This window comes from Petaurus breviceps, unplaced genomic scaffold (assembly GCF_028583685.1).
Source record: "Petaurus breviceps papuanus isolate PSGF00001 unplaced genomic scaffold, PetGlider_PUasm1.0 213, whole genome shotgun sequence".
NCBI classification, from domain to species: Eukaryota; Metazoa; Chordata; class Mammalia; order Diprotodontia; family Petauridae; genus Petaurus; species Petaurus breviceps.
Window position 1 is genome coordinate 12,030,290 of NW_027185860.1, and position 9,673 is coordinate 12,039,962.

Sequence of the window (9,673 nt, forward strand, 5' to 3'; positions counted from 1 at the left end):
CTTCACCATATAGCTGACCCCCAATTTTTAAAAAGTCCTAGAAAAGGATGCTTTACATTGAGGTAGGGATCATGCTATTAGAATGACATTTAACTTCAAGAGAAAGAGATTTTTTAATTAATTGCTGACAGTGCCACTGGAACAAAAGGGGTTGGGAAGGAATATTTAAAGACTTTTTAAAACTATCTCCCGAATTACACCATACCTAACCTAGAAATTTCATGTCTTTCCTGAATTTGAGCAATTGTCCAGCTACCTGAACAGTTTGTTTAAATACGTGCTTGTTTGGAGAACCAAACTGACATTGCTGAGAGCAGAGAGGTGGAAGTAGAACCTGGCCATAATACACTTAAATTGCTATTTGCTTCCCCCTGCAGGCTAATCTAAAAATTACAAACTAGTTCTCTAAGACGAAATCACTCTCCAAAGCAAATCCAGCACCAACAAAAAGATCAAATCTAAACAATTCTTTTCTTAAGACTCCTGAATTTGCATTTTAAAACTGAGTTAAACATTAATATGAATGTATGTGTATACATACATATATACACATACATACATACATATATACACATACATACATACATAGTATCTATACTAAGAAAGCACTATGTGACCAACTCTGTTCTAGGTGCTAAAATAATAATAATGAGAAAACACTAAATAATCCAGATGGAGCGGTGTATATAGAGCTTATTTTAGATTAAGGAAAATCTAAATTCAAATCACTTAATCTCTGTCTACTTCAGTTTTCTCATCTGTAAAATGGGAATGATAACCTCCTAAGGCTGTTGCAAGGATAAAACGAGGTATTACTAAAGTTATTTTCAAACTTAAAAGTACCATAAAATATTGCTATAATCCATTTGGTTAGAACTTGCATTTTTTCTTTGAAAGGTAATATGTTACCTTAATTTTGATTTATATTTTACTTTATTTACTCCAAAAGTTGACTTCCCTTTCAGAAAACCTTCCTCATTTCCATAGTTTTCCAATTAACTTTATTAACATAAATAACAATAAACATAAATATACATGTTTATAAATATATTTATAAACATAAATAACAATAGCTCACACTTATATAGTGTTTTAAGAAACTGAGGCTTAAAGAGGTTAATCTATTTGCCCAAAGTCATAAAAGAGCAGCCTGTATTTAAATCCAAGATTCCTGATTTAAATTCTAGTTTCCTTCCTAATCTACTAAACTACCTCCTTAATTTTAAGTAATCATTTTTAATCAATCACTATTTATTTGGGTGCCTACTTTGAGGAAGCACTATGCAAAGCACTATATAAGGCAGAAAAGAAATAAGCAACTTTTAATTTAGGTTTTGATTTTTAATGATTATAGCTTGATATTTATTAAGCACTAAAGGGGGAGAGGGGTGGTTGATGGTGAGAGAGGTAAGGGGAAGGAGCATTTATTAAGGGCCTACTATGTGCCAGAGACTATGTTAATTGTTCAGTCCACATCCTATACTATTATTTCTCAAACTGTTCAATGGGATATGGTGCTCTCATTTATAAGACACTGTGGGAATCTCACAGCCTAAAGCATTGAAGTTCATTAATACTGCCTTGTCCTTCTTATACTTACCTGCTCCTTCAAAATGTCTCTGTTTTTGCCATTATTTCTCTTCATCCATACCCAGCCCCTTCTTTAAAAATTCATTTTCCAAAGGTCATAAGCGTTAGGGTTGGAAGGGACCTTTGAGATCATCTAGTCCAGGGGTGGGGAACCTGCCATTTCAAGAACACATGTAATCCTCTATCTAGATCCTCAAGTTCATCTCTTTAACTGAATCCAAACTTCACAGAGCAAATCCCCTTAATAAAAGGATTTATTATGTAAAACTTGGACTCAGTCAAAAGGCTACACCCAAGGACCTAGAAGGCCATGTGTGGTCTCGAGGCCCGCAAGTTCCCCACCCCCGAATTCTTTTCTAACTTATCATTTTATAAATAAGGAAATAGAAACCCTGAGGAGTGAAATATTTCACAAATGCCACAGGCAGGAAATAACAATGTTAGTATTTAAAAACCAAGTCCTTTCATGCCAGAGTTCTTCCATGGATGCTTTCTTGTGAGGATACTCTCTCCCCCTCATCTTCATAGACAATCTTCATACATTCCTATGACCAAAAATTTCAGCACTTGGTGATTGGCCTTGTGGTGATAAGCCTCTTTGTATGTAACTAGGTTGGTCCTCAGAAAACAGATATACAGTTGGTTACAGATCCATACTCAAAGCTTATCCAAATGTGTAGACCCTGACTGAAAATATGTTGCAGTGGTACAGCCCTCAGAAACCCAGGATTATCCCCACACTGTGAATGTCTGCCCCTACCTTAGAAAAACATAATATCTCCAAAGAGAGCCTGGTCATTTAAAAAACTAGCAAAAACCAAGAGCTGTGGGAGGAGAATTGGTGGAAATTTGATACAAATGGTATGGACCTCACTTCTTTTTTAAGCAATCGGGGTTAAGTAACTTGCTCAAGATTACATGGCCAGGTGTTTCTGGGTGGGTAATAAGTGTCTGAGCCCAGATTCGATCCATATGTCATCCCGACACTGGAGCCGGTGCTCTTACTTGCTGTGCTACCTGGCCGCCCCTAGACCTCACTTTCAAATTACAAAATAAGATGAAAAAATGAAAATCACTTTTTTTTTTTAGTGTTTCTTTACTTAACAAAGTACTTCATCTCCCTCTATTCCTTTTACTATTATCAAGAGTTCTGTTTCATCCCCTTCCTCTTTGACACCCAACCTCAATTCTTAGCTTTCTCTTTCTGAAACACTATTTTTACCCCAGGACAGGAGGGAATAGGAAGGAGGACTTTATCATAAATAACAGATTGTTGAAAAACTGTAAATGAAACTTGGGGAAAGGGAGGTTACTTGTTCTAACTAAATGTTGTTATTTGCTGCCCCCTGCTGGTAGAAGATAAAATTGCTTAATCACATGAAATGAACAAGTCCTGATATGGAAAATTTGGGGATGCTTATTATACACATTCAGAAAAATTAAATGTTCTCATCTCCTTCCTCCAAGTTGACCATCCATGTGAATAATCACAATTCTGCCTGACATCTATTTCTAGGACTACTTGAAAGAACAAGCTACATAGCAAAAAAACAAAACTACATAGCAAATAATTTCTATGGGGAGGAGTCGAAGATTTCTGAAAAATTCTATATGTTTTAAAGGCACTAGGCTTACAATATTATACTCTTTACCTAAAAAACGTAGGAAATATTCTCACTTAAAAGGTAAAGGAAAAATATAAATATACCTTTCTCCCATCAAATTCCATTAATGATTTAGGTAAGTCTCAGGAAATTACCAGAGGTTAAAAAAAAGAAAGAAAAAACCTGTGCCCAGAGTCACAACTAGTGTCAGGAGGTGGGACTGAAAACCAGATCTTTGCTTCAGGCCTGGCACTCCATCTTCCAAACCATGACGCCTTTTAAAGAAAACTCATCATTGAATAACCAGAAATTTTTTTTTAAGAAAGATGGTGGGGTGAGTAAGTATTCTTGCATATGGTGTTCCCCATTCTTATCAGAATCTTTGCAAACATCCTTCTGAATTGGTTACTGGACATTGTTAGGGCAAAAACCGAGCACTGTTCTGGGGATCCCATATTCCTTTTGTAAAAGAGGTTGGTCAGATGACTTCCCTAAATAGTTTGATGTCCTTTCTGAGAGGTAAGTCTTTGTTTAACAGTTTTGATTTCCCAAACTTCTCTCTCTCTAGAGAGGCCATGCAAGAAGACATAACTCCTGATTAAGCTTCTATGGGCAAAGCTACCCCCAAAATGATTTGGTTAGTTGAAATTCTTAGGATGACTTATTCTTCTTGGAGGAAACACTACTCTGATCTGGTCTATATGAGAGCAGACAGAAAATACACTCTTTCTGAGTGTTACATATTTTGAGTGGGAAAGAAGGGTATTTCTCCCTTTTCCCTTCCCACAGGAGCCATTAATATACAGCTGCTTTATGGCAGAAACATAAGGGAGCTAATGTGTTTGCCAACAGTTTTCTGAGCACAGGTCAGAGAGTGGATATCTGAGAGTGAACTTTCCTACTCCAGGAAATAACGTGAAGAAAATTTCTCGGGGCACCAGGTAGCACAGCGAGTAAGAGCACCGGCCCCAGAGTCGGGATGACCTGGGATTGAATCCAGGCTCAGACAATTGGCACCCACCCAGAAACACCTGGCCATGTAACCTTGAGCAAGTTACTTAACCCCGATTGCTTTTTTAAAAAATCAGTGAAGGAGCATCAGAAGATATGAGCAGCTGCTTCCAACTGAGTCAGCCGAAGGTCCTTTTTAGGGTGACCCAGACTCAATATCTGTTGGAAGTTAAGTGGAGAAAGTCATATCCTCCTGTTGTATAAATAGCTTGGTTTATTGCTCTTTAACACCATCTAGAACTGGAGAGTTGACCATCCAGAAGATGTGACACTGGTTGCTGCTAGGAAGAAAGAAGAATGTTGCTTTTGTGAAATATTGGCAGGGATTTTGCCCTTTAGCACCATCTGAGAATCAGCCCCTGAAAGGGTTTGGCTGCATTGTTTCCTACTACCCTATCTGACTTGAAAAGAAGAAACTCCTCAGAAACTCCTGAAGATATGAGGATCTTTGCAATTCTCTAGCATAAGAGAAGTGCTTGTCACTGAAAAACTTAATAAAGCTTTAGCACCTAGCCAAGGAAAACAGACTTTAGTACTTGGGCTTAGGGATACTACTTTCTTGAAAGAATATATTTTTGTTGCTTCACTGACTGAACTGAACCTTCGTTCAGAGGTCAGAAGTAGCAAAGAAGCAGCTTTGTCTAAAAGGAGAATGGGGAAGCTTAGAAGAAAAGCAAATAATGTGTAGTAAAAGAATCTTACCTAAAAGAGATCCTCTGTCATGCAGGCCTGTAGTCCAATCATAAGTTGCGCCAGACACATGGGTTTTCCTACTGCTGTGGTTCATTGTTAAGTTTCTGTAAGTGTGAACTTAATTTCCTCCATAGACACTGTGTGCGTTGGTGGATGAACATGATCCAAATTTATGAGTAGTTGTAATGCTTTGATTATTCCTGCTTTTCCCCTCTTATGGTAAATGTTCCATGTTTAAGGATTAGTAGTGTCAGAGGGGTGGAGCCAAGACGGCAGAGTAAAAGCAGGGACTTGCCTCAGCTTGCCCCAAACCCCTCTAAATACCTGTGAAAAATGACTCTAAACAAATTCTAGAGCTCCAGAACTCACAAAACGGCGCAGTGAAACACATTTCCACTCCATCAGCCTCGAAGACCCACAGGAAAGTTATATCGCACCAGGCTAGGAGTGGAGAACAGTCTGGCGTGGACTATGCCAGGCACAATGAGGCTGTAGCCGACCTCATGGGACTAAATCATTGGCAGCTGTGGTGATTTCCAGACTTCTCAATACACAAATACAGAGAACACAATGGAAGGTGAGGGGGGAACTCTGTGGGACCTAGGTGAAAGAGGAGCATGTGGTCCAGACCCAGCCTTGGGAAGGCAGAGGTGGTGGCAGTAGTAGCAGCAGCAGCCTAGGTCGATATACCCATCCCCACTGCCACCACCACTGGAAGCAGAGTCCTACCTTAACAGGGAGTTAGAAAATCAAGTATTTGAGAAGATGAATAAATAGCATAAAAAAAAAATCAGAGCACTGGCCCTGAAGTCAGGAGGACCTGAGTTCAAATCCGGCCTCAGACACTTAACACTTACTAGCCATGTGACCTTGGGCAAGTCACTTAACCCCAATAGCCCTGCCTTCCCCTCTCCAAAAAGCAATAAAAAAATCAAACTATAGAGTGTTACTTTGGTGACAAAGAAGAACAAAACAAACAACTAGAAGAAAACAACAAAGTCAAAGCTCCTACATCAAAAGTCTCCAAGAAAAATATGAATTTGTCACAGGCCAAGGAAGAACTCAAAAAGGATTTTGAAAATCAAGTAAGAGAAGAAGAGGAAAAATTGGGGAGAGAAATGACAGTGATCAGAGAAAATCATGAAAAACAAGTCAGCAGTCTGCTAAAGGAGGCCCAAAAAAATACTGAAGAAAATAACACCTGAAAAAATGAACCCAAATGGCAAAAGAGGTTCAAAAATCCAATGAGGAGACGAATGCCCTAAAAAGCAGAGTTGGCCAAATGGAAAAGGAAGTCCAAAATCTCACTGAAGAAAATAATTCCTTCAAAATTAGAATGGAACAAATCAAAAAATTATAAAACAGAGCCAAAAAAAACCTGAAAAAATAGAAGACAACATGTAATATCTCATTGGAAAAACCACTGGCCTGGAAAACAGATCCAGAAGAGATCATTTAAAAATGATTGGACTACCTGGAAACCATGATGAAAAAAAAGAGCCTAGATATCATCTTCCATGAAATTATCAAGGAAAACTACCCTAATTATTCTAGAACCAGAGGGCAAAATGGAAATTACAAGAATCCACCAATCACTTCTTGAAAGAGATCCCAAAAGGAAAACTCCTAGGAATATTGTAGCCAAATTCCAGAGTTCCCAGGTCAAGGAGAAAATATTGCAAGCAGTCAGAAAGAAATAATTCAAGTATTGTAGAAACACAATCAGGATAACACAAGACCTAACAGCTTCTACATTAAGGGATCATAGGACTTGGAATATGATATTCTGGAGGTCAGAGGAGCTAAGGTTAAAACCAAGAATTACCAACCCCAGGACAAATGGGTAGCATATAATACTTCAGGGGGAAAAAATTACATCCAATGAAATAGAGGACTTTCAAGCATTCTTGCTGAAAACACCAGAGCTGAATAGAAAATTTGACTTTCAGATACAAGACTCAAGAGAAGAAGGAAAAGGTAAACAGGAAAGAGAAATCATAAGGAACTTATTAAAGTTGAACTGTTTACATTCTTACATAAAAAGAAGATATTTGCAATTCATGAGGTATTTCTCAGTATTAGGGTAGTTGGAGAAAACAGATAAATAGATGGGTAGATAGATAGATAGATAGATAGATAGATAGATAGATAGATAGATAGATAGATAGATAGATAGATGTATGGATAGATAGATTAAAGGTTGAGAGAGGAATATATTGGGAGAAGGAGAAAGGGAGAGATAGAATGGGGTAAATTATCTCACATAAAAGAGACAAGAAAAAGGTTTCACAATGGAGGGAAGGGGAGGGAGGTGAGAGGGAAGGAGTGAACCTTACTCTCATCAGATTTGGCTTAAGGAAGGAATAACATACACACTCAATTTGGTATCCTGCCCTATAGGAAAGTAAGGGGGGAAGGAAATAAGTGGGAGGGGTATGGTAGAAGAGAGGGTAGATTGGGGTGGGGGTAGTCAGAAGCAAACACTTTTTTGAAAAGGGACAGGGTAAAAGGAGAAAATAGAATATGTAGGGGTGGTATAGGATGGAGGGAAAAACAATCAGTCTTTCACAACATGATTATTATGGAAGTGTTTTGCATAACTACACATGTATAACCTATATTGAATTGCTTGCCTTCTCAATGGGGATGGCTGGGAGGAAAGAATGGAGAGAATTTGTAACTCAAAGTTTTAAAAACAAATGTAAAAAATTGTTTTTACATGCAACTGGGAAATAAGATATACAGGCAATGGGGTAGAGAAATCTATCTTGCCCTACAAGAAAATAAGGGGGAAAGGGATAAAGAGGGAGTGTAATAAAAGAGAAGGCAGACTGGGAGAAGGGGTAATCAGAATACACACCATCTTGGGGTGGGGGAGGAGAGAAATGGGGAGAAAGTTCAAAACTCAAAATTTTGTGGAAATGAATGTTGAAAACTAAAAAAATTATATTTTAATGTTTTTAAACATTTGATTTAAAAACTTTGAATTCCAGATTCTTTCCCTTCCTCCCTCATCACCCACCCTTACTGGGAAGATAAGCAATTCAATATAGGTTGTACATGTGTAGCTATGCAAAATATTTTCGTAGTGGAATTCATCTAAAAGGTGACTCTGAACAAACTTTGGAGCTACAGAACCAACAAAGTGACACAGAGAAGCTAACCTCCCACTGAGGACAGCCCAGCAGGCTGACAGGAAGCAGCCAGCACAGCTTTCTGGGAGCCAAGCCCAGGCCCCCATGAGCCAGAGGTTTTAGCCTCAGGGAAGCTACAGCCAGCCACTGGTTGCAGGGACTTCAGATCACCAGCAGCTGTAGCAGTTTCAAGAATTATCAACCCACAGAGGCTAAGGACAAAGTGAGAGGTCAGTGCAGTGTGGACTTTGTGAACCAGGAGTTCAGGAGTGCTGTCAGGTCTTTACACCCTGGAGGGAGAAGCAGGTGAGGAGCTGTGGCCATGCAGATGTGGCTGCTTCAGAACTCACGGTCTGCATATTGTAGGGGTAGCAAGTGACCAGTCTGAGGGGTAATGACTCTTGTTTTAACCTACTTGGATCTGGATTGCAGTCTAGGGTGGAGGTCCTGGGGTGCGTGACCAGGTTGCCAGAGCATGTAGAGGCTTCAGAGAAGGCACCCAACTAATAGCTCCAGCAGCTGAAAAAACCCCAGCAATTTGGGATAAAGATCCCGCCCTGGTAGCAGAGTTCTACTGTGTCAAAAAGCTCATAAGTCAAGTAATTGAGTGGGAACATGAGCAAACGAGGGAAGCAAGGCAAGCACAGCAGTCCGACTCTGGATTCCTATTTGGGGACAAAAAGGATCAAAGCATGGAATAGGAGGAAGACAACGAAGGCAGAACTGCTGCACCAGAAGCTTCCAAGAAAAGAATAAGCTTCTTATAGGTCATAGAGGAGATTAAGAAGGATTTTGAAAGCCAAATAAGAAAAGTGGAGGAAAAATTGGGAAGAGAAGTGAGAATGATGCAAGAAAATTATAAAATCAGAGTCAACAACCTGACTGAAGAAAATAACAACTTAAAAAATAAATTAACTCAAATGGCAAAAGAGGCTCAAAAAGGCAATGAGGAGAAGAATGCCTTAAAAAGCCAAATTTGCCAGATGGAAAAAGAATCTCAAAAGTTCACCGAAGAGAATCATTCCTTCAGAATTAGATTGGAGCAAATGGAAGCTAGTGACTTTATGAGAAATCATGATACTATTAAAGAGATCCAAACAAATAAAAAAATAGAAGGCAATGTGAAATACCTCATTGGGAAAACCACTGACCTGGAAAGTAGATCCAGGAAAGATAATTTAAAAATTATTGGACTACCTGAAAGCCATGAACAGGGAAAGAACCTAGAAATCATCCTTCAAGAAATTCTCAAGGAAATTGAACCAGGGGGCAAAATAGAGGTTGAAAGAATCCACTGATCGGGGCAGCCAGGTAGCACAGCGAGTAAGAGCACCGGCCCCAGTGTCAGGATGACCTGGGGGATCGAATCTGGGCTCAGACATTTAGCACCCACCCAGAAACAGCTGGCCGTGTAACCTTGAGTAAGCTACTTAACCCCAATTGCTTAGGGGTGGCCAGGTGGCTCAGCGAGTAAGAGCACCGGCCCCAGTGTCGGGATGACCTGGGGGATAGAATCCGGGCTCAGATACTTAGCACCACACCCAGAAATAACTGGCCATGTAACCTTGAGCAAGTTACTTAACCCCAATTACTTTTTAAAAAAAAGAATGCACTGATCACCTCCTGAAAAAGATCCCCAAA